Below are 27,254 nucleotides of genomic sequence, written 5' to 3' on the forward strand. Positions count from 1 at the left end.
TGTGAAGATGGAATAGAGAACTTGGTTGCCAATGAAGAGAAGACTTGTCCATTGGAACGACAAGGTGAACAAATTGATACTGATATAAAAAGTTTGCAGCAAATAGTTGTTGATGAACCTTTTGATAAATATTTTCTTGAAGATAGGAAAGAGGTTGAAGCGGTAATTGTTGATGAGCCTTGTGATGAAAAAGTTCATCAAGATGGAAAAGAGATAGATGTGATGGTTCTTGATGGAACTAAGTGATGGCATTTGAAGTTAAGAAAGAAGGTGGCATGGCCTATCAAAAGGTTAAAATTGCAACAAGGCAAAAGACTCATGATGTAGTTGAGAGAATAGAGAAGGCTCAAATAGTCATGAATTTGTCTCTAAGCATGGAGATATTATAGCATAAATACATCATAAAAATGAATGCAAAGATTCCTAAAATGAACCAAATTGATGAATTCATATATTATGAGGTCTGATTTTCTTTTTCTAATCCATTTATTGCAGGTTTTTAGGAGTTCTACCTAAATTCTTATGTGGAAGCATTTTATGAACATATGAAAGTTGACTTGGGTTCTTGGCAAGAGTACAAACAAAAAAACACAAAGGAATTAGGAGATAAGAAAGAGGAAGGACAATCCAAGGGACTTGGATTCTATTATCCCCAAGTATATGGTGTAGGAGCACCCACATAAAGATCTTTTCTTGGGATGTTCCCATCCCATTGTAGGGTTAGTTTTCCTACTTTATAATGATCTAGAACATTCTGTAAGCCATTTTGGAAAAATCTAGAACATTTTGTAAGACATTTTGGCAAGAGATCTCTTTGGGTCAATTTTCCTATTTTGTAATAATCTAGAATGTTCCACAGATCATCCTAGCAACTATAAATAGAATTTTTAGTTTTAGGTTTAGAAAATTTTTTTGGGTACAAAGTTATGAGAAGAAGAAATCTTTAAGAGAGTGTTAGTGAATAGATTGTCCTCCAAGAAAATGTATGCAGATATAACCTTGAATGCCCAAGTGAGAGGACTAATCAACACCAACAGTTGGACATGTTATCATTGGATTGAAAGCCTTCCTCTAAATTTTATCAGGTATAGCTCCCTGTGTGAGATATTCAATGAATTGATTATGGATGCTTTTAACTAGAAAGAATGAAAGGATTACAAGCATCTATTCATAAACTTATAGTAGATGTGTAAAGTTAATAACTAAAAAGAAAGAAAAATAGAAAACAACAGATTACACAAAGTTCATTTGCTATATACTGTATTACAAAGAATAGAGATCAAGCAATCATTTCCATCCTCTTGAGAAAATGAAGAATCAAATCTTCTAGAGATCCTGATTATCAAAAATGTATTTGGAAAATAGCAACATCAGATCCACTTAAAGAAAATTAAAAATTATAAGAAGATAACCATCAATGGAAAGTAAAATGCATAAACTCAAAGTTCTAGTTTGTAGTTATCTTTCAAACCTCCCTTCTTTAAGATGTAAAATACTACACAGATCTTATTACACACTACATCAAAAAGTAAAACCCTCTCCCCTACATTATATTTTGAAATCAAAATTTCCCTTTAATAACCAACACAAAGTTTAGCAAAGAAAAGCTTTGTTCTTCTATAGCTCTAAAGTCTGCTTTCTTCTCCCAGAGAACTGGAAAATCTCCTCCATGGAAAGCTAGAATCCTCTCCCTAAAGTAGCATAAAATCTCCTTCTGGAAAAGGCAATCTAGAAAAATGGAACCCTTGCTTTTTCTTTTACTGGCCCTTTTATCTTTTCTATTGTCAGTTCCTATTCTATTTTGGGTAACTAATTCTTGGAATAACTCATCTAATGCCTTGGAATTATCTTCTTTCTCTTTGGATTCCATGATATGCATCTTTATCACCTATTGGGTTTATATGATTAATTTAAACACACCCGTTATTCTTGGACAAAAGTTTTCCTTTATCCTTTTCATTAAAATATCATAAGCATTGCTTATGATATGTAAACACAAGCCTTCCCTAAAATGTGATGACAAGTGGCCTAAATTTTCTACTTTGGGTGTCAATAGATTCATGCATAACTCCTTATGGATATACTATGAGTGTTTAGACTGTATACTTTGAATAGGATGATTTCGATCTACATTGGGCCATATTAGGGGAAAAAATTTATTGCATGAAACCTAATATTCACCAAAAAAAGATGAGCTCAATCCTCTATGAATTTTCACTTGTGGTCATCCTTCCAAAATGATAGAACTTATACATCTGCAACTTTAAGATCAAGGGTTTTCCTTTCACACTATACTCATTGCCATTGTTACTCCTATCATTAACATTGGAATGAGCTTTTTTAATTTCCCAGTCTCGTCATGAGCTACACTTTCAATGCCGTTCAACCTAACACCACCATCAATGTCTAAGATGTTTATATTTTCTATCATAACATCTATAATTCTCAGCTCACCATCTGGCCTCTGAAGCTCCTCTATCAAAATATCATATGTATTGTTCATGAAATAAAAGTCATAGTTGATGGTTATCCATCCCTTTCAAAAAAGGAGAGGCTCAAGCTCACAAATTGATTTATCAATGCTCTGATGAATGTTTATTTATAATCTACATAAACATTCCTCAATGATGATTTTATGCTATGGAGGAACCTGCAGCTTCCAATACCCCTATCACTCATCATATTGAAATGCATAGATAGAAAGTTAGACTCTTCATTGCTCTATTTCCCATTACGATAGCTCCTTATGGATCTATTCTTTCTTTGGTTGATGTATGAATCCATTCTCATTCTGAATGAACCATTGTGCATCGGTCTTAACTGTGATATCTATTAGAATTATTCATGTCGTGTACTCAAGCCATCATCTCTATAATTGTGGCTTGAGCCATTGTGTCAATTTATGAACATATTTACCTCTTCCTTGTTTAATATAAAGTACAACCATCATTTATATTTTCACCCTTGCATGCAAGCTTTTCCAAACCATTAAAATGAGCCTTTATATCTAAATGCCATGTATTTCCACACTATCGATGCCAAGGGAAAGCACTTTTACATATTCTTCTCATTTGACCCAAAGGTATGCCATCTTGATGCAGTAGCAAGCCATAGATGCCAAGTATGGTGTCTCTTTGTGATTAGTGATACATGGAAGCAAGCTAAAATAGGGAAACATTATATCTACCAGAAATCTATAAACTTGAGTGTTCAGGTTTTGTGAAGATCCAATTGTTTTGATAAAAAATGATTGCACCCAGTTTGACATAATTGTATGTCATCCTATGCTTGAATACCACATACAAATGGTTAATAATGAAAGGTATGTGCTCGGTCATTCAAGGCATATTATTGTCCATCGGTTCTAATTTTGATCTATGGATGATCTAAATCAATAAAAGGACCCATCAGAAGAAGCAGATTCTCTGTGCATATGTAAGCAAGTCAAGTAATGGTTCAAAATCCAAGTTGTCTGTATTTGTGAAAGGACCTAGATAAAGAGGATAAGTAATACGAAATGAATCAAAAATCTTCAATGTAACCAAATAGTGTCCACTAGGATTATTTCCTTTGACTCCAATCACCTAACCAAGGAAGGAAGAAAATCCATTCAACTTGTGAAGGTCAAGTCTCCCCATTTGACCTCTAGGGAACTCAACATTTCCTTTAAGCATAATAGATTTATCATTCTGGTGGCCTTCACCATCATAGAAAACTATTCCCACCACAAACACACTTTCTTGTGATACTAGAGTGACATTATTGGAAAACTTGTGAGCTTCCTTGTCTACTAATGCAGTGGTGAACATTTTGATTCTCCTTTCCAAATACTCAAACTTCTCTTCAATGCTATCATTCATGTAACAACATCTTGGAGTTGGCCATGAACCTAAAAATTTTAGTGAGTTCCTTTACGCTGGTGGTATCCTTTTGATCACATCATCCTTAGATTGAGGCTTAGCTGCATCATCCTTGGTAGATTCATCTAAAATGTCCTTATTGAATACAAATTGCACCACATACTTGTATGTTGGACTCCCAAAAGGATTAACTAAACTTGGACTACTTAAAACTCTTTACCTATACCTCCCAAAAGGTTTTCCATCTATACTAGGGGTTTTAGCAAGTGCAAATGGAAAAGAAAATTTAGGGTACCATTCATAGTTGACCTAATGGATTTTTAACAAGAGTATTTTGGGTATTGTCATCATTACTCTCATGCCCATTTTCTAGTAACATGCCAATGTTGCTACTAGAATAAAAGTGAAAATCTATGTCTTGCTTCTAAAAGGATTGCTTCTACTCATTTTGCAAATGCTAAAAAAAACCATCTAAATGAGAGCTAAGTACCTTGCATTTGTCAAGTTGCCTTTTTAACTCAAACCATGAAGTATGGCAATGTTGAAGTTGTTGAGTTGAGCTAAATTAGGATAAGCCATTGAAACTGTATGAGAAGATTGAACCACTTCAAATAGAAAAAATGGTTTGAACTGCTTTGAACTACTTCAAACCTCAATTCAAAGTAGTTCAAGAATCCAAACTAGAAGTTGCAAAACTGTGTCCATATTGAGTACTAATAGAGAGAAAGTTTATATACTATTCATTTGATGAATCAATTAGAAGAATATTGTTATCTATCTCTTTCTGGTGCTAGTTCCTTTTTTTTTTGCTTCTATTGAGTTTTATCTCTACATCAGTTACCTTATTTGCTAAGAGTTTTACTACACAGATTGTAGTTGGTGAATCCACACAACTTTTAGTTTTAGGTTCAATCACTATATCTCTAGAGGGTATTTCCCTATAGGATGTTCTCTTGGTTTTGACCATTTCTATGGAACCTCATGTCTATCTTTTATATTTTTTATTCTAGCTTTAGTATTCAAGACATTCATGATCCTAACTTGATTGTTTCTATTGGGAGTGTTGATGGCTTTGAGAGCTCTGATTCTACAAGTTTTTCTCTTATTACTCATGGAGACATAGTGAACAATCTTTGGCATGAGGGTTTTGTCCATATCAACTATAGATATCTACATTAGATGAGTATAAGGTAGTCTCACCCCCCCCCCCCCAAATGAAGAGTGCCAATCAATGATAGTTGCTCTGATGTAGAAGCTAATCTAGGACTACAAAATAGTGTTCCTCCCCTTTGGAAGAAACAATACCATAGGTACAAGTGAGATGCTTCCTCTATAAGTGGAAAGAATCCCAATGATTGATGATGTCTCTAAAATGTGTTCAACTATCCTTGTGAAGGATGAATGTAGAACCTATCCCAAAGAATATACTATCTCCTCAACTAATAAAGATACCCCCTACAACTATTGTACAAAAGTATCCACAATCACATCAACTTGTGAAGATTGATCATGTAGAGAATGGACATGAGGGTCAAAGTGAGCCCTCACAACAACTAAAGAAGGATCTTCTCCATCAAAGAGAAGATATATATCATCAATGATGTCCCCTAAATCTGCTATGTATGACTCCACAAACAAATTTGAAATTTCTACTATGTAGTCATCCTCTAACACTAGAACTAGAAGATAAGGTGTACCCTACTATGTTATAGCTATCACTTTGGCAATATATGCATGTGGACTGTGTTGATGTCATGAACTCTTGTTGCAACTATTGATATAACCCCATGTATCTAAATCTATTGAAGCACTATAACTAGTTTCACTATCATTTTTCATAATATATAATGTGCAAAGACGATTAGATGATAAGCTGGGTGAACTTTCCTAAAAGTGTACATCGTTCTCCACAAAGATATCATGTGTCTCTAGATCCATAAGTCTATATTCCTTAACACTATCTTCATATCCAATGAAAGTACAAGGCCTAGTTAGTGGTTCCTTGCATCCCCTAGAAGATATGTTTGCCCATGCTAGACAACCAAAGACTTTGAAGTGACTCACAACTAGTTTTCTACCACACCATGCCTCAAAAGGAGTCTTTCCATCTAAGGTAGGATGAGGAGACCTATTAAGTATGTGATTGACATTGTTGATTTCTTTGACTTTAAGTGATTTTGCAACTTGCCATAGACTTAAGAGTTTGAATCCTTAGTGTTGCAACAACTATCTTGTGCAAACTAAATACTTGTGGATTCTGAAGATTGATACCCTCAAGTTTGAAAAAGTCTTTAATTCTTTTGTTCACATATTTGATTTTATTATCCATCCTTAGAACTTTGATGGCTTTCCTTGATTTTTGTTCAACATGAGTCTTGAAGGCTAGAAACTTGTCCAACACTTCATTCTTGTGATGAAGAAAGTAGACCCAAGTATATCATGAAAAGTCATCAATGAAACTAAGTATCTAGTGACCTTGGCTAACTAATGTCACTGCAAAAGGACTTGCTAGTACCATGTGAACCAACTAAAGAACAACTGGTGCTCTTGAAGACTTCCCTTTAGTTAACTTCTCATCTAGATGCATATCCACTGAACTTGTTAAATAGTCACCTTGAGAAAAGTTGATTCTAGGTAGACCTTTGACCATTTTGTTTGAGAAAAGTTTCTGAAGATAGCAAAAGGAAAGATGGCCATACCACTCATGCCATAATTTGGTTTGTGAATTGGATTGAATCAAAAAGCCTTATTAAGGAGACTTGGGCACAAAGTGGGAGTAAGAATACAACCTTGTGTCATGATTAACTTTATCCACTGGAACCAATGAGTCATCTTTTAGACTATGTACCTTTATTGAGTTAGGAACTAACTCAATTCTAGGACCATCTCCAAGGTGAGTGATTTGGTAAATTGAGAGGAGATTAGAACTTAGGTTGGGAACATAGAGAACATCTTTGAACTCTCCATTTTCCATCTCCAAATTTCCTTTCCCTTCAACTTTCATTTTTGTATCATCTCCCACAAAGATGTGTGGTACCTTAGACTGCTTCAATGAAGAAAAATCCCCCTTTAAAGAACCCATATGATATGAGGCACCTGAGTCAAGAATCCATTCCTTTTAAGAACTTGAATTTTCCATGAGTGCTTGCCCTTTTCCGTTTGAATCTAAAGAACACTCTTTCTCAATATAAGCATTAGGCAGTGGAACATTATGTTTCTTTATGATTTTCATCAGATCGTCAAACTATTTTTGATAACACTCATGTTCTTCATGACCCAATTTCTTACAATAAGCACACTTTTTCTTGTCCTTATTATTGTCTCCCTTCTTATTTGAATTCAAAGACTTGCCTTGTTGATTTGATTGTGGTGCTGTCTTTTTTGCATTATCTGATTTGTTATTCTTCCACTTCTTATTCTTTCCCTTTCATTTATTTGAAGATTGACCAACTGAATTTTGAGAACCCTCATTGTTTGCTACCAATGCCTTAGACTTTGGAAAATTGAGAATCCCCATTGATTTCAACTTCTTTTCTTCTTTATCCAATAGTTTAGCATAGTGATCAAAAGAGACTTTCTGATAGGCAGACCCTAATGTAGTCTTTGAGGTGTTATAAGTAGAAAAAAATGTGGAGTATTTAGATGGCAGCTTATTATGAATGAGATAGATTTACCTATCATCTTTAATAGGACTCCCATAATCATCTAGTTTTGTTCTTAATTCATTCACCTTTATGATAAAATCTTGTATGGAATCAAATGCCTTATGATCTAAGGAGATAAGCTCATCTTCAATTTTGAAAACATCTTCTTTAGACACTTTACCATATAGGAGGGTATCCTAAGCTTCCTTGGATGTATGAGACTTCTAAATTTGATATATGATCTTGTCTTATACCCCAAAACAAATATCACCTAGGGCTTTCCTATCCATTGTTTTCCAATAAGTGATTTCACTGACAAATACTTGATCACCTATTGGTTTAGGAAGGGTACCATTTACATATTGAGAAACTACTTTATGCAAATAAATGACACCACATTTTAATGGACCATGTAGCATAGTTATGTGGAGTTAATTTTGGAAAATTAAGATTTCCCATGATGTAGAAAATGAAAGAAAACTACAGAAAAAGAGGAACACAACACCAAGAACATCCCCCCCCCCCCCCCCCCCCACCTTTTTTACTCAATCAAGAAACTTCCCCAAAAAAGATACTTTTCGCACTTTATATGTAGTGCTTTTACAATGGCCACTTACCAATTTTGGCCTTATTGAACTTTTGATTTTTATTTTTACAACCTCCTAATGGAGTTCAAAACTAGAACATTACAATGTATCTTAGATATACAACAATTCTGAAGATATATCAAAGTATTACAATACAAAAAAGGACCTAATTTTGAAAGTGATACTTTTGTCCACACAACCCTATAATCTGATTGCATATCTAGACAGTAGACAAAAAATAATGCACTTTCAAAAAAGTAGAACCTATTTTCATGTCCAGATGAGCCTGTATGGAGCATTTGAGGTTGCAAAATGCAAGATCAGATAGATACAATCACCAAAAGATGCACTTTCTAAAAAAATTGTGTACCAAAACCAAAAAAGTGCTGCACCACTGAAAAATTAGGAAATTCTATCGAATTTCAAAAAAATGCACCTAATTTGGAGTTTAGATGACTAAGATATGGCTTCCCAAAGTTGGATTGCAAAATCAAAAATCAATCTGGAGAGGGGTTGGATCAGCAAAAGATGGGGTTAAATTTGATGGTCATACATCCATCGTAGCAATTCTAATTTTTCCCTAAATAATAGTTAGATGATCATCAAATTTAGGCTCAAGAACTAATGACATCAGAATACCCAGGCCCTGTGATGATGTCAGGATGATATTTGCACCATATGGACTGTATGGACTATATGAAAAAATCTAACATGGCTTGTTGACTGTGCAGGTAGGAATGTTTGAATATATGATGACATGTCTTAGCAAGTCAAATTATACAATTTCTTGTGTGGTAGAGCCTACATGACAAGGTTGGCTAACATGTTAGCTAATTGTATGCAGACATTTATGATAGTTGGCGGCTGAGGTAGTTGTCCTTCGATGAAACTACATGGTATGGAGCTGGACCCTACATAGTTTCACTGATGTGGACAGTATGCTAACTTGACTATGAAAAGGGTATGGTAGGGAGTCCACGTGTGTGGGCAGAGTAAAACCATGTGGATGTGGTTTTGGCGACCTGCACGATTTATGATCACTAGGACTGTCTTGGACACTCGTGGTAGAAATTTCAAATGTCACTGGTGAGACAATAGCTGCATATTGATGATGTGAAAGATGTCAATGTGGTTTTAAAACCAAACTACCAAAAGTTAAAATTAAAAAAGTGCCCAGATTGTGTGAAGTGAGTGCTCATTACTGGGTAGAAAGATGTCACCAATAGTATTGCCAGAATGTGGTTGGTAATGCCTATTGGATTTGTTGATGCTAGCCTGTTTGATGTCAAATAATAAATTAGTGAATAAATAGATGTTGCTAGAATCAAAAGAATATTTTATTGAATATTTTCTATAGGGCCAGGGTGTGACTACCCGATTATGCAAAAAAAAAACTCTACAAGGGCTTGTAGGGCCAAAAAAATTTGAAAATACCCACAAATTTGAAAATAATGTAGAGAATAAATTAATTTAGATCTGAACAATAGATTAACAGATCAAATAAAAAACCATACCCAAGTTGCAAATCAGTGCCTTCAAGTGCCAGTTTGCAAAAAAATTTTGCCTCATGATTGACTTTGGCCCAACATAGGAAAATTTATAGTTAATTTTCACCAAATCAACATTCTAGATGTAATGGAAAGGTTTGATTTGGCTCTAGATGCTTCCAATTTTTGCAGATTCTCTAGATTTAGGTTAAGGTGTTGAAGCATGAATGGTCTCGAATGGCTATGTGTAGAGAATCTCCCCAATCTAATACCATTTAAGAATTTTCCTTAGGGAAAAATTCACCCAAGACCAAGGAACTCAAACACAAGCACAATAGTAGACCAAAGAGGATATGATCAAAATGATGATATATTCATTCAATATTCAATGTGAAAGTACACTAGGATTTTCTATATATAAAGGCCCCTAGAATGCTTCTAGAATGCATAGAAGTTAGCAACATGATAAATCATACAACCAAACACATGACCACTAGATATAGGTTATCCTCCATTAAGCATATGAGTAAGTGTGATGATGAGAGGATAAGCCTACAATGGTGTAGCACACAAAATAATGTTGTAGAAAACATGTGCTAAAATGGGAGGGTGAATAACTATATTGTCTACATGAAAACTTAGGTAATGATGCAAACTCCAATGTGGTAGACACCATGTGCTAAATTAGAGTTGCTTACCCCAGTGTTGTCAAAATGAAAACTCATGAGAGTACACAAAATCCTAAGTGTCTCACCTAAATAAATAATAAAATAATGTAATATAATAAATTAATGCATTAACCTAAATAAACTTAAGTAAAGTGTAAATAGTATATACTTATTTACACCAATAGTCTAGATGCACATGGGTGTACTTTTTGAAGTTTAAGTTTGATGCCTTTGATTCATTTTGAATCTTTAAGATATTTGTGGAGAAGCAATATGGTCTTTCTATCAAGTTTATATGCACTGACAATGGAAGGGAATATGTAAATTAGCCTTTCAAATATTTTTTCACTGAGCATGGTTTATCACATTGGTTCATAGTTCCCTATACCTCTTAGTAGAATGAGGTTGCAAAGAGAAAGAACGGGACATTGCAAGAGATGGCCAATTGTAAGATATAGTCTTGAGCTATGAGCTCTTCTTTTTAGGCTGAGGTTGTCAATTGTGCCAACTATAATCAAAATTGGATGCCTCAAAAGGCATTGTGACACTTGACTCTTAAGGAGACTTGGACTCATGTCAAGCTTCATGTTTCCACATTCCACATTTTTGGTAGTGAGGCTTGGGAATTTATTCCATATGCTCAATAGAAAGCCATGGAGAGGAATATTTGACCATTCATATTTTTTGGATACTATAAGGATGTAAAGGCATATAATGTGATTGATCCTAATTCCAAAGATGTCTTGTTTCATTGAGATGTCAAGTTTGATGAGTTTTATCCTCATATGGTGCCTCCATCACCATCTCCTCCTCACTACCTAGTACTTCCTCTACTCCTCCATGGGATTATGCATCCTTTGAGGAAGATCTTGGAATTGATCCCCCTCCACCACCTCCACCATATATTCAATGAGTGCCCAAGTGGGTTCATGATACCGTTGATGTAGAAAGACCTATGTAAGATGATCCTTCAAATTCTTGGCATGCTTTTATGGAGAACCACACATGGGATTGTTTTCCTCTAGTTCTGAAAGGGAGAAAGTTGATTTGGCACTAGTGGGTGTACCGTACCAAGTATGTTGCATGTGGTTCTATTGATAGGTAAAAAGAGCATCTTAATGTAAACGGATTTTCACAAGTTGAGGGTATTGATTACTCCAAGACCTTTTCTCATGTTGCCAAGATGAGCTCTATTTGCCTTGTACTCTCTCTTGCAACTTCACAGGGATGGATAGTTTTTAGATGGATGTGAAGAGTGGGCCTTTTTGTATGGAGACCTACATGAGGAGATCTATATGGGTGATCCTTGTGGTTTTGTGTAGGACTCTTCTTTGGTATGGAGGCTTCATAGGTCTTTATATAGTTTTAAATAAGCCTCTCAAGATTGGTATGATAAGATGGATTCCTTCTTACTTGCTTCATAATTCATTCGATGTCATTCTAATCCTACAGTTTACAATGTCATTGGGCTAACATATTGATACTTTTGTTTTATGTAGATGATCTCATCATTATAGGTAGCTTATCTTCCATGATACAAAGTAATCATTGAGATTTAAGAGACCAGTTTGAGATGAAAGACCTTGGACTTTTGCACTATTTTTTAGGTCTATAGGTTGTTTAGTCTTCGGATGGTATATCCATACTCTAGCAAAAGTATATTCTTGATGTGCTTAAGAGATTCAACATGCTTGATTGCAAGCCTGCTCCCACACCTTTTCAGTCTAGTATAGTTTTATCTACCACTTGCACTACTCCTCCAATTGATTCCACTTTATACAAATAATTTGTGGGTTGTTTTTTGTATCCGACACACACATGTCTTGATATTTTTGTTGTGGTTGGACTTGTCTCTAGATTCTCACATGATCCACATGAGAGTCATTGGAATGTATCTTGAGGTACATTCAGGGTACTACATGTTATGGAATTCACTACACATCAAGGGATTCTCACATTGTTGGATATAAGGACTTAAATCAAGATGGTGATATTGATGATTATAAGTCCACTTTTGGAACCTTTTTTCTATCTTGGTTCTAGTCCTATCACATGGTCTTGCAAGAAGCAAGATTCTCACACATTATTATCTACAGAGGTGAAGTACAAAGAAATTATGCTAGCTAGTCAAGAGGTTTTATGGCTTTGATAGATGATGACAGAGTTTGGATTTTCACTTGATAGTTCCACTTTTTTTTGGTGTGATAATCAGAGTGCTATACACATTTTTTGTAACCCAATTGAACATTAGAGGACAAAGTACATTGAGCTTCACATGCACTTCATCAAGCATTTGATTCAGTATGACTCTCTAAGCTTGGAGTACATTCTGACTACTAAGAAGGTTGCTGACATCTTCACTAAACCTTTTGCATCCCCACATTATCCTCACTTGCATTCTATGCTTGGGTTGAAGGAAGTTGTCCTTGGGTGGTCTCAATGATGAGTCCTTCCTTCCTTATTATTTCTTGATATCTCATTTTGGAGTAGGGTTCTCTCACATGGTTTTCCCTATTTCTTTGTTCCATAGATATTTGGTGTGGACTGGGTACCTCATCAAGCCTTGTTGTTGGGACCCTAGTTTTCTTTTAGCATTGTTGCTCATCTTAGGGGGTGGGGGTGGGTTGGGGTGGTAGTGTTAGAGTAAAGAGTTAATTTAATTTAATTTATTAAATACCTTTACTCCCTTATTAACATTTCCCTTTATGCACTTGTATTTCTATTTAATAATTAAATATTACTTATTAAGTATCATTTATCTCTTAGGTTTTTAAATCTCCTTCTATAAGGATTCATCAATTATAAATTTAATTCATTCTTTTTATTCAAATGATATAATCTTCCATATTCTCAGAGAAAAACCCTTGCCTCTTCTTTGTCTTTTCTTCTCCATGATAGGTTCTTGCATGCAAGTCTTCTTTGAGTTTTGTGGATTTGTATTGCTCAAATCCTTCAATTATTAAAATTAAAGATAAAGTGTGTGTGTGTGTGTGTGTGTGTGTGTGTGTGTGTGTGTGTGTGTGTGTGTGTGTGTGTAGTTACATACAAACTAAATATACAAATTAAATAATCTAGATTTTTAGTGTTAAATTTACTCAAGAAAAAATATAATTTGTATAAATACTCTTTCATTTAAAGTGAATATGTGCAAATGATTTTTTAATATTATACTTCGAAATAATTTAAAACAATAGTAGGTTAGTAAATATATTATTAATATGATTTATAATTTTCTTTATATTATCTTTTAGATAATTTTTTATATTTAATATTTTATTAATTTAAAAAATTATGATTTAAGATAATATGTTATAACCAGAATGAGTAGATTTCTTAAACCTATGCGTGAATGAGCATATTATTTTTGAATTCTATTGGATTTACACTTTCTCTATTGAATCAACAAGAAACACTTTAAATATACATGATTGTTACATGAGCAAGTTAACTATTTTTTTAACTCTCTTGTAATATGATATAGATAGAATAATAAATCAGTTGTAATTTGATGACATCCCCAATTTAAGTAGTAGGGCCCAAGTAAAAATTAAGGCATGATATCTCCAAATTAAGTATATTTTTTTCTAGTCTCCAATCACTACCTTATTTATTGAATTTTCATCCTCTAGTCCCAATCCTCTACTCAAGGCCTGCATCAACACTTTCCATAGTTTTCTAATCTCTCTAGCATATTCATCTTCATCTGTAACATCCCTACTAATGAATCCCAAAAGGATAGGTTGTGTATGAGGCACTAAAAAAAATTGCAAAACCTAAAACATTTATCGTAGTCTCTATTATGTGGAGCTTAAAACAAGTGATATTAATGAAAACTACATAGCAACATGACTACTGCCTAGCACTTCCTATGCATATAGAGTAAAGGAAAACATAACAATAGAATATTCTAACCCATTGATACAAATGATTTATAATCTACTTTTTTAGAATGTTTTTGTACATGAATCTAAGAGAATGAATGGGAAACAGTAGTTGCAATTGAAGAGAGCAAAGAGAATGAGTGGAGGGGTATAAGTTAGGGCATGTAGATATTTTTTTTTTGGTGTATGGTTTGTGTTTGTGTTGCAACTTAGTATTTTTAGAAAGTCATCCCAAAAAATTATTGCAACAAATTGTGTTGCTCAAATGCAAAAGGGTTAGAGTATTCTTCAGGTGTAATTGATGTTGTTTTTGCACAAATGTTTTGTGGTTTCAAGGGGTACCAATACTATTTATGCATAGATTTTGTTTCCAGCACACCATAAGAGACTAATATACTTTAACATTGCCTTAAAAAGGAACATTTGACTAGGGGATATGACCTACTTCTTGAACATGTTCCAATAGTTGTGATACAAGTTGTTCACTTGATACCTACACTTATTGACTTAATGCCCAATTTTTTTGATAATATTGTACCAATACTTGTGACTTTAAAGTTGTTAGTATAATGCTAACTACCCAAAATTGAATAAAATGTACCCTTATCTATAAAAATTAACCAATGACGTGATGCAAAATCAGTTGTTCAACTATGGGTACCCTTTATGCATGACCATTGGTCTCACTTTTTTTTTTGGGCTGTTTTGGACAACTTGGAAAAAAGCATGATGATGTGGCATCATAATGAGTGATGTGGACTTGAAACCTTAGTTATAAGTAGGTGACTAGCCAAGTAAGCTATTGTAAAAAATTGAGAGCGATTTGAAATTTTTATGTAGCATTTTGATAAGTGTGAAGTTAAGGTGTTCAAGTACTGGGTCCTTTCCCCTAATCAATAATGAACATAATTGTTAAAAAAACTTCAATTTTTTATGTAATTATATGATACCTCAAGCAAGGAAAAAACTAAAAGCTTGTATTTGTGCCATATAGGCCTCCATTAATTCGATGTGTAAAATTTTTCTTTATTTGAACCCTTCTCCAAAGAGTAAAGTCTTTCGAATTATCTCATACTTATAGAGCTAAACCTATCATGGTCATTCATAAGTGAGTAAAAATTCTTCAATTCTTTAAAATTACATTTTTCCATATCGTCAAATGACTCAAAGTTGTACAGTTGAATCTTAAATGCTAAGTTTCTTATTTCTAGCATGAGTGCTCAAATCCAAGTTCATGTTACCCTCCATGTAATGTAATCTCATACAATGACACACATCATGACTAGAATCCACCTGCCAATGAAGGCTTAGAGAAATACGAATCTCAATGTTACTTGACTTTAAAAAATTCCTAGTTAACAAAATTTGTGTCATCTTGCTACACCAATTATTTTAATTAAAACATTAATTTAAAGTGTGGATAGGCAGATGTGTGATAGTTGATAAGTAGGAGGTATTTTCCATAGAAAGTGAAATTGTGATATTGCTATCAATTTTTGAGTCAAACTCATTGACCCATATTTCACAAGTAGTGATTCTTACATGAATCCATCTCTCATGAGAATAAAAGGAGCACTTAACACTCATTGGATCCAAGTGATTCTAAAAGAGGTGAAACATCCAGACAATCCAGAGGTCACCCATCCTAGTACTGCTCCAACTTGAGTGTGCTTAACAATGGAGTTCCCTCCATGGTTAAACCCACTCTTCTTGCAACCCCATTTGTAAAACCTTGACCAAGTGTTATGCCTTATGAACCATTCATTAGACACAATAATTATATTAATTATATACAAGATAAATATACAATTAAATACTAAATATAACTATATTACATATTTTTTATATTTATGTAAGTTATAATTAAATAATAAATATAATACATAATATTATATTTATATCAAATACTCTATACACTAGGATATATATGTCCCATTGTCATAAATAAGACCATACTATCCAATATTATTTACATTATAAAAAGACCTATAAAATGAATATATCCTAATCATAAGAAAATTTAATTGATTGATAAACATAATATAAGTACTTGTCCATACATATCTCATGCAAATATAATCTTGTCTCACATTCAACCCAATGATTTATTACTTGATTAGTTTATCATTTAATAACTTCATTATCATTTTAGACATGATATTGTTGGAAAAAATTCACAAGTACATTAGTCTTAACAAATAACCTAAGCTGTACAATATTCTATTTATATCACATTACAAGAGAGTTACAAAAATAGTTACACTAACTCATGTAGCAATGATGTATATTTAATGTATTTTGTTTTATTCAATAGAGAAAGTGTAAATGCAATAGAATTCAAAATAAACATACTCATTAACCCATAGGTTTTAGAAATATACTAGGTCAATTCCTAAATGTGCCAGATATAGTCATATTGCTCCCACCCCTATCTAAATATGCTAACCTCAACTCTACCTATCTATTCCAACTATAATGAGTGTCACAACCAACCTTGACGACTTCCTATATTTTAGTGACTATTAGTGAGTCATTATTTGACTTTGTTGACTTGATCAAATGTGTCAACCTATTTCATTATGTCCATCTAACATAACTATGGTGTTTATCTATTTTTGACATGAAATTGGATAATTTTCCTTTTTATGTCAAGTGGTTATTACCATACATTAATAATTTCTCATGTTAGAAAATAGAATTAAAAGTTTGTTAAATACATGAATAATTCTATGGATGAAAGTAAAAGTGTAAATGATGAATAAAGATATGTGCATATTTTATTTCAATTTGGATTTTGGGACTAACCTAGTGATGACACATTTAGTTTCTGATTATGAGATAGGAAATTGAAGGTGAGGTGTGGTTGAGGTAGAGGAGGCTAACTCCTTAGTAAGGGTGACATCTAAAAACAATTGGTAAAATTCACACACCACTAAACTAGAATTTCTTAATCTATTCTTGTCTTAAATTAGTATGTGTGAATGTGTGCTTGTAATAGATATTAATTTGATTAGAAAGAAAATAGAATTTAATTTAATTTAATTTAATTTAATATAAAGTTTTCAATATTGATTAGAAATGTTGCAATGCTAAATTTATCTTTACTCTTTTAAAAATTAAATTCAATAAATAAAATAAATAAATAATAGTAAAAGTAGAAATACTAGATTTATCTTGAGTAATCTAAAATTTATTAATTAAAAATCTAATTTGTATTAATTTGTTACATTTAGCATGTATTTCAAGATGAAGTAGTTGGCTTTAAAAGAAAAGTTGAACTTGACTTCTTCCTTTAGGGTATGGTTGGTTGTTGGACTAGGAATAAGAAATTTAGGAATATGTTTTATATTCTCTATTTGGTGCACCAAATTGGAATAGGGAATAGGGATACATATTCCCATTTTACCCCTAAAATAAGCATATGTCCATTCCAAAAAATATTTTTTATTGAAATAGGCCATTCATATTCTCAATAATACTTTCCCAAATCATACAATCTTTTGCAGTCCATTGTTAGGCTAAGACCCATATCATTTTGGTGTTCATTTACAAGACATCATTTTCTCTGTCAACAATGCATTCATTTGATTCACAACACCAAGTGTGTACCCTCTATGCTGACTTGGGATATCACAACCATATCGTAGGTATCAAAGATGTGCTAATTGTTTTTCTTTTTCTTCTGATTGTGTAAACTTTTGTTTTTCTTCTAATCGTGTAACCATAGAAAAATCAAAACATAGGCTCCATTGGTTTTGTGTTATTCATCTACGAATTAATTTAAATATTTAATTGATTCACTTCCAATGCACTTTTAGATTTTTAAAAGAAGCTTCAATTGGAACACTTTGATACATGCAAACTACATATTTAAAAGAAAGATTTAATTCTTAAAACCATTGAGCTGATTGCAAACTTCAAATTTAAATAGTGACTCATTACTTAAAAAATATTGTTTTGATTTTGAGAGCATTTTCCTATGCCAATTTGAGTAGACTTTGGATTCAAATCCATGCTAATGTCTTTACTCAAACTGGTTGTGAGAATGTTTTGGATTTATTTTATGTATACTTGTTTGGTGTTCAATTTATTCTTACTCTAATAAAATCTAGATTGAAATTCTCCCTATTATTCTTCCTTTGAATCGTGAATGAAAATAATGCACTTTAAGAAGATTCAATCATCTTCGCAATTGACTAATATTGGTAATGCATTATGTTCAAGAGAATTTACTAAGAATAATTTAGTTTGTTTTTTAAGCTAAAATGTATTATCCTAGAGTAGATTAGCTAAGGAGAAGAATATATCATACCTATGAATTGTGGGCCTCTAAACCTCATAGAAACTTCAATGTGGTCATTACCTGCGAAGTCATATTGGGATAAACATTAGATTGTTCATCTAGAATTCCTGACAGAGCGACCTATTTCCTCCTATCTAAAGGGATTTTGCCTATTAATATCTTCAAAATCGAGGCGCAGGCAACCAAACCCTCTAAGAATGAAGGATTTGAATGAAAATATATGATTATGTAGATTAATCTATATGTTATGCAAGCATTAATCTAAGAACAGATAAAACAAACTAGATTATGTGTATGCACATTAAATCTAAATGAGAGAGAACAATTAATCTAAATGATATTAAGCTAGATGATATCAAGCTATGACAATAATAAGCAAATGAGTATGCAATTTAGCAGCAATTCAATAGCATAAGAATTCAACCTCTCTAATGAGGAAATGAGGGTCTCTTAAATAGACTTTCCTAGAATCCATCAACGATTGAGATCGATTTCAATCAATGGTCAAGATTGAAGATGAAGTTCAGTTAAGGTACAAGATTCCCAAATTAGAGGGAGTTAACTGGCTCAGATCTTAGTGTAAGAGTCAGTCAACTCAGATAGACTTCAGTATGAGAGCAAGTGATCTGGGTCACTTTTAATTTGATTAGTAGTGAACTAGGAATTTCCATTCTTGAACTAAAGAGAAAATTAGGAGAGATATTTAATTTAATAAAATGAGATATGCTCTCATAATTAGCTTTTTCTATTTAATTAAATAATTCTATTTAATTAATTAGAGACACTTTTCTTATTTAATTAAATAACTCCATTTAATTAATTTAGGAATAACTTCCTATTTAATTAAATGACTTTGTTTAATTAATTTAGAAGCAGCTTCTCCATTTAATTAAATAATTTTTTTTAATTAATTAGAATAGGCATATTTATTAAATTAAATAAATTTAATCCTATAGCACATTAGCCTTAGGAGATAATTTAATTTAATAAAGTATGAACACTTTAGATTAAATTAAATTGAAATCAAATAGGTTTAACATTTCTAATATGAGTGCATACTATAGAGATTAAATAATGAGTGTGATGAATGCAGATTAGGGTTTTCTACATTTGACAATTAAGTCAAGTAGTGAATGTTAGAAAAAGAATTTGCCTAATGAAATAGGACTTTAGAATTGATCATAAATAGTCCATAATTGGTGATCATGGCAATAAGCCAATTTTGGGGTATTACATTTTGCCCCTCTTTGAATGAATGTGCGAGCAGCACATTCAATTCAAAGAAAAATTAGAAAGGATGATGCAATGATGAGATTGGTTCCGAAGTTAATGATATAGAGACCAATTGATAAGCTTTTAAGGACTATCTCTAGAACCAAACTTAATCCCAACGAATCCAAGCAGAATACCTAGATACATAAAATGTATAAGCATTTAAAAGATTATCTCTAGAATGGAGCTTAACCTTTAAGGATCTAGATAGAACACCTAGATACCTGAAATTGATAAACATTTAAAATATTATCTCCAGAACAAAGTTTAACCTTTAAGGATCCAGATAGAACACCTAGATACCTGAAATTGAAAGCATTTAAAAGATTATCTCCAGAACAAAGCCCAATCTTTAAGGATCTAGATAGAACACCTAGATACTTGAGATTGAAAGAATTTAAAAGATTATCTCCAAAATGAAGCTTAACCTTTAAGGATCCAGATAGAACACCTAGATACCTAAGATTGAAAGCATTTAAAAGATTATCTCTAGAATGGAGCTTAATCTTTAAGGATCCAGATAGAACACCTAGATACCTGAGATTGAAAGCATTTAAAAGATTATCTCCAGAACGGAGCTTAACCTTTAAGGATCTAGATAAACACCTAGATAGCTAATATTAAAAGCATTTAAAAGGTTATCTCCAGAACGAAGCTTAACCTTTAAGGCTCCAGATAGAACACCTAGATACCTAAGATTAAAAGCATTTAAGAGATTGTCTCTAGAATGGAGCTTAACCTTTAAGGATCCAAACAGAACATCTAGATACTTGAGAGTGATAAAAGATAGCAAGATTGAATTATAAGTCATAGAATCATCCCCAAAATGAGGCTTGATCCTTAGGAGTCAAGGTTTAGACTCTCCCAATACTTGTCCATCAAACTCTGAGAACAGTTGTTATAAGATTGATCAGTTGATGAAAAGATAAGATAGATAGAAAAGATGCCAGATAGGAAGGAGCAAGATGCCTCGAGTGATGAGATGCCCCAAGTGACGAGGACATAAGTTAGGAACAAGATGTCCCAAGCGATGAAGATTCAAATTGATTTGAAGTGCAAGTTTAATGATGTAATCATCCTGCCCCCTTGGGAGTGAAATTGAAAGATGACACACCATAAATATGATGTAAAGTAGTATACAAAGAGATACAAAAGAAATTTGAGATGTAGTAGAGTGTAGAAGAGATTAGAATGATCAGGAGAAAATATGAAGAGATTAGTACGATCTAAAGAAATATGAAGAGATCAAAATGATCAAAAGAAATATAAAGAGATCAAAATGATCTGAAGAAATATAAAGAGATCAAAATGATCTAAAGAAATATGAAGAGATCAGAATGATTAGAAGAAACATAAAGAGATCAGAATGATCTAAAGAAATATAAAGAGATCAGAATGATTTGAAGAAATATGAAGAGATCATAATGATTTGAAGAAATATAAAGAGATTAGAACGATCTAAAGAAATATAAAGAGATCAGAACAATTTGAAGAAATATGAAGAGATCAGAATGATGTGAAGAAATATGAAGAGACTAGAATGATCTGAAGAAATTTGGAAGTTGATCTGAAGTGATTTTGAGGTCCAAAAGACAAAGTTTGAGTTGAAAAGATTCCAAGAATCATAAAGTATTAGAAAAATTTGGACTGCACAAGTGTTCGATCATGTTGGTCCCAAAATTTTTAAATGCATTTATAAACTACTTAGGTGTGTTAGATTTTGAATTTGATCTCGAAAATGGGTTCAGAGCAACTAAAGTAGCCAAGAGAGTGATTAATCAATCATTTGTGCAGTCATGAAGAACATGATGCTTTGAAGAAGCCAACAATTCCTTGTCACAAAGGATGGGAACAGAGTTGCAATTGAATCGTGTGCTTATGCAAGTGAATTATATATTGCAAGACTATATTAAATGCAACCCTAGGTCTAGTTACCAAGCCTCGAAAATTTTATCATCATTGGACATAGAACAAAGCTTGTATATTATACAATTCTCACTGACATTGCAATCATGGGAATATGAATAGAACATATGTTATAGGTTTATCAAGATTAAATGTAAGCATTCAAGGCACAAGAAGCTAGAAATACTAGAACATTCATCCCTTTTAATATAGCAAGTTAACATAAGCATCAAAGCATAAATGCTAGGATGACTAGAATGTTGCTTATATGATAGATACACTAGACACATGGGAGATCCATCTTATGCTAAGTATTCAGTATTTATTCTATCTGCAATGACCCTTACATTTGTAACCTGAGATAAAAGTGTGCTAGCTATACTTGTAGTGACTCGTACATTCACTTAGTAGGACGAGTATCAGTATTTACTATAGCATGAAGAGTTCACTCCAACAAACAAGGAGAAGAACCAACATTATAAATGTATCCATATAAAAGGAGTTGAGATACACATGGCCATCCAATACAAGATGGAGGCTCTTATAGTGGACACCCCTTTTATAGGAATAGATCAACTTATTGGAACTAAACCATAGATAGAAAGCAAAGAAAAGATCATGCCCCCAGTCATTACTTCTCTAGTCGAAGATGACATCATCGAGTTGCTCAAGGTGATTTGATAAAGAAAAACAAAGAAAACAAAGAAAATGCTCAGCATATCCAAATAAGTATATCAGTATTAAGTTCAATGTTTTTGGGATTGATGTCAAGTGTCAGTGTCTAGAACATGTTTGAAAGAAATCTCTTCAGCAAGGTGACAACTGTAGGCAGGCACAGTCAGAATGACTGGTGACTGAGGTCAAAGAGGAAATCTTCATGAAGAAGAACCTAAAGAGGACTAAGTGATAGTAGACAAACACAGCTAGAACAACTGTTGATTGACACAAGAGAGATCTTCCATAAAGGAATCTAGAGACATGACTCAAGCAATAGTAGGTAGACACAGCTAAAACAACTAGTGACTATTGCAAAAGAGATTCTATAAGGAGAATCTTTGAAAATGAGGGACACTGGCGATAGTAGGCAGATGCAGTGAGGACCACTAGTGACTATCAAAAAGGAGATTCTATGAGGAGAATCTTGAAAATAGTGACACTAGCGATAGTAGGTAGACGTAGTGAGGACCACTGGTGACTGTCATGAAGAAGATTCTATCAGGAGAATCTCAAAAAGAGTGACACTAGTGATAGTAGGCAGACATAGTGAGGACCACTAGTGACTGTCATGAAGAAGATTCTATGAGGAGAATCTCAAAAAGAGTGACACTAGTGATAGTAGGTAGACACAGTGAGGACCACTGGTGACTGTCACGAAGAATATTTTATGAGGAGAATCTTAAAAAGAGTGAAACTAAAGGGGAATGCCCTCGAGTTGTAACAAAACTCAATCCATGGATACATGAGCTGAAAGCAGGGAAACCAGGAAAGCAAAATCATGAAAGTGATTGTACAAAATAGCCAGAAGATGTGCTATAGGATGGAGCATTGAGGAATAAGGGGTGCCTATTTACCAGGTTGTCATCTTCTTGGTAGGATTTTCCTTTTTTTTTTGCTACCATGATGCCTATTTCTAGGTTTTCACCAATGGCACTTTTTTTTGTTTTTTAATTTTTTTGTATTTTTCTCATTTTGATTTTTTTGTATTTTTTATTTTTTCACTTTTTTTGGTGTTACCAAGGTGCCTATTGCTAGGTTTTCACCAGGGTAATAGTTTTTTTTTTTTTTTTTCCAGGACTTTTTCTAATTTTTAGATTTTTTCAGGACATATAGATATGTACAAAGAGCTTGCTAATATTAGATCAACTATAAAACCACTTCAAGTGGAGAGTGTTGATAGGTTCTTTAAGCATTTCTTCTTTGGTTGTGGAAAGCTGATAGGTGCTAGATCCATCTACTATAGTAATGATGTAAGGACTGAGCTAGTTTGGTTCAAACTTTCCCTTTTGTACTTGCTATTGTTGATTCTTGGGGTTCTCCCTCAGGACAAGGTCACCCAACTAGAAGTCACATGGCTTGACTCTCCAATTGTAGCTTCTTTCCATTCATTGTTGATATGCTTGTAAATGATCACATGCCACTTGTCATCGTTCATCCAGTAACACAAGCTCTTGAAGCCAAGTTATCCTGTAGTCATCATTAGTGATAAGGCCCTTCATAGAGATTCTCAAGGTAGGAATCTTGACCTCTATTTGAAGCATAGCATCCACCCCATACACCAATGCAAAGGGAGTTGTGCCTGTTGGAGTTTTAATGCTTTTCCTATATGCCCATAGAGCTAGATTGATCTGGAGGTGCTAGTCTCTCCCTGACTTGCTAACTATGTGATGAAGAATTTTGAGGATCACCTTATTGGTTGCCTCAACCTGGCCATTACCTTAGGGGTAATAAATAGAAGACCAATGTTGTGGGATTTTGAATTTCTTGCACAATTCCTTGAGGTCTTTATTCTTGAATTGTCCTCCATTGTCAGTAATGATTAAGGATGGTACACCATATCTGTAGATGATGTAGTTTGTGATGAAAAGAGCTACAATTTTTCCATCAGCAACTATGAGAGGGACTACCTCTACCCACTTTGTAAAATAATCTATAGTCGTGATAATGAACTTATGTCCATTAAATGAGGTTAGGTGGATCTGTCCCACCAAGTTGAAGGCCCATTGTTGAAATGGCCATGTTGTAGTAGAAGGAATCAACTCTCTGGCTAGATCATGGATGAGATTCCCATGTAGCTGACACTACTTGCAGGACCTAGCATACTTGATAGCTTTTTGCTCCATTTTGGCCCAGTAGTAACTAGCACAAAGGAGTTTGCGAGCTAGTGTCAGACCATTGGAATGGGCTCCACAAATGCCCTCATGAACATCAAATACTGTGCATTTGGACTCTTCAGGTTCTAAAAACCTAAGGAGTGTTCCGTCGAGACCTCTCCTATATAGATCATTAGCAATAATGACATAATATGAAGCATTATGGATTAGGTAATGTTTCTCATTCTGGGTTAGACCTTCCAGAATGGTTTGATTGTGAAGGTAGGAATAAATGTGATGGTAGCGAGATGATTCTTGTCCTATAACATAATAGATCATCTTAGAATTAGGGGTGTAATAGGCTAGGTAGTGTAATGCTTCCACCAAGAACTCATGTTAGAGATCATTTTTAGGTATTTGTAGCAAGGAGGCTTGGGTGGCCATGGCATCAGCTGCTTTATTATCTACTTGTGGAACTTGCTGGAAGGTAATGTGTGCAAAATACTTCTTTAAGTCATCAATCATGCGCTTGTAAGAAATTAGTTTTTCATCCTTCATTTGGTACACATCATTAACTTGGTTGATAACAAGCTGAGAGTCACCAAAGATATCTAACTGATCCACTCTCCATTCAGCTGCAATTTTTATGCCATTGATCAAAGCCTCATATTCAACAATGTTGTTTGTACAAGGAAACATAATCTTGTATGCTTTGGGTAGTGAGTATCTTTGTGGTGTAATGAAGAGTAATCCAACACCTAATCCTTGTTGTGTGAAGGACCCATCGAAGAACATAACCCATGTGTGGTGTGTGAGTGTCAGAATTGACTCATTTGGGAAATCAATGTTCATTGGCAGAAGACTCTGTATAGGTACATTGGCCAATTGATCTGCAATTTCCTATCCCTTAATAGCCTTGAGTTCAACATATTGGATATCAAACTCACTAAGTATCATAACCCATTTAGCCAATCTTCCTATGAGAGCTGCCTTACTAAGCAAGTACTTTAGTGGGTCTATTTTAGCTATGAGCCTCATAGTGTGGGCAAGCATGTAGTGTCTCAACTTCTGGGAAGCAAAGACAACTGTTAAGCAAGCTTTCTTAATGATTCTATAGTTTTTCTCATAAGAGACCAATGTCCAGCTCAAGTAATAAATAGCCCTTTCTTTATTGTCTATATCTTCTTGAGCCAATAAGATTCCCAAAGATGTTTCAGTGGCTGAAATGTATAAAAGCAAAGGCTTCCTATGAATAGGAGGCATCATGATTGGCGGATTGACAAGATATTGTTTAATCTTTGTTAAGATTTTCTCACAATCTTGGCTCGAATTAAATTTCACACCCTTATGTAAGGTCTTTGTGAAGGGTTGTGATCTATCCGCCAATTGTGAAATAAACCTGCGAATAGATTGAAGCCTTCCCTATAGTCCTCTCATCTGACTGATGTTCTGAGGTGGTGGCATGTCCATTATTTCTTGGACTTTCTCTGGATCTACCTCAATGCCTTTGTATCCCAGCAACTTTCCTGATGTGACACCAAATGGGCATTTCTTAGGATTGAGTCAAAGACTAAATTTTTCCATACAATCTAGGATGAGCCCCAAATCTTGTAGATGAGTATTGCATTTAGCACTCTTGATAGAGGTATCATCAACATAGTCTTCCATGGTTCTATGCATCATATCATGAAAAATTGTAGTAACAGCTCGTTAATATGTAGCACCAGCATTCTTCAAGCCAAATGGCATCACATTCCAACAAAAGGTTCCCCATGCACATGTGAAAGCCATTTTCTCCTAGTCTTTTGGCACAATTTTTATTTGATTGTATCCAAAAAAACCATCCATAAGTGAGTACATCTCATAGCTAGCTATCATGTCCACAATCATATCAATATTAGGGAGTGAAAAGTCATCTTTAGGACATGCCAAGTTAAGATCATGGAAGTCTATACAAACCCTGATAGATTTATCGTGCTTGGAAACTGGAACAATATTGGATATCCATTCAACATAATCAATTGCATGAATGAAACCAGCCTTTAGAAGTTTCTTCAATTTTTCTTTGATGAGCAATGCAACATGAGGGTGTATTTTATGAAGCTTCTATTTAACTAGTTTGATGCCTGGTGCAATGGAAAAATGATGCATGATAAGATTAGGATCCAATCCTGGCATGTTAGAGTATGTCAAAGAAAAAATTCTTTTCTTTTCTTTGAAAAAGGCAATGAATTGTTCCTTCTGTTCAGGTGATAGTGATTGTGCCAGATGTATCATACGAGGATGTTCTTCTATGCCCAGGTTAATTGGATGTGTCAACACTATCAACACTAATGATCTCTCCTAGAAGTGAATAGGAAGTACATCAAATATCTCATCTATGGGCACCTCAGAGAGGTTTTCACCCTTGGATACGTCTTTTGTTTTTACTTTTTTGGGTTCCAATACTGCCACAATGTGGTTTTCACCATCGGACCTTTTCCATTTTTAAAAAAAAATTATATGACTGAGATATTTGATGTCGGCCTCAGTCATGTTGAGACTCTACTCATTGGTGGAAGACATTATAGGTTCAATAACGTTTAGGTAACAAGCGAGAGCATAGTCATTCTGGAACATGGGGAATTTTCTAGATGCATTCGAGTTCCAATCTATAAGCTTGGGATGTGTGAGTGAGAGAGTAGTGGCTGGTTTAATTGCATTCATAGTATAGTCATTAAGTGCTTGGACCAACAATTCAAGACCTATGGCGACCTCGTCCACAGGTGTGTTCAAATGCCTTAGAGTATGAACATCAGTATTTGATGACTCTAGAACACTAGTTGGATCCAACCCAT

General features: G+C 33.8%; 1 pseudogene; it reads right to left on the reverse strand.

Annotated features, from left to right (window-relative positions):
* Positions 1-3,348: 3,348 nt before the first annotated feature.
* Positions 3,349-24,447, reverse strand: LOC149578335 (uncharacterized; annotated as a pseudogene).
* Between the last annotated feature and the right edge of the window lie 2,807 nt (positions 24,448-27,254).

The sequence above is a fragment of the Cupressus sempervirens genome, chromosome 1 (assembly GCF_028749045.1).
Source record: "Cupressus sempervirens isolate cs-2001-9-10 chromosome 1, ASM2874904v1, whole genome shotgun sequence".
NCBI classification, from domain to species: domain Eukaryota; kingdom Viridiplantae; phylum Streptophyta; class Pinopsida; order Cupressales; family Cupressaceae; genus Cupressus; species Cupressus sempervirens.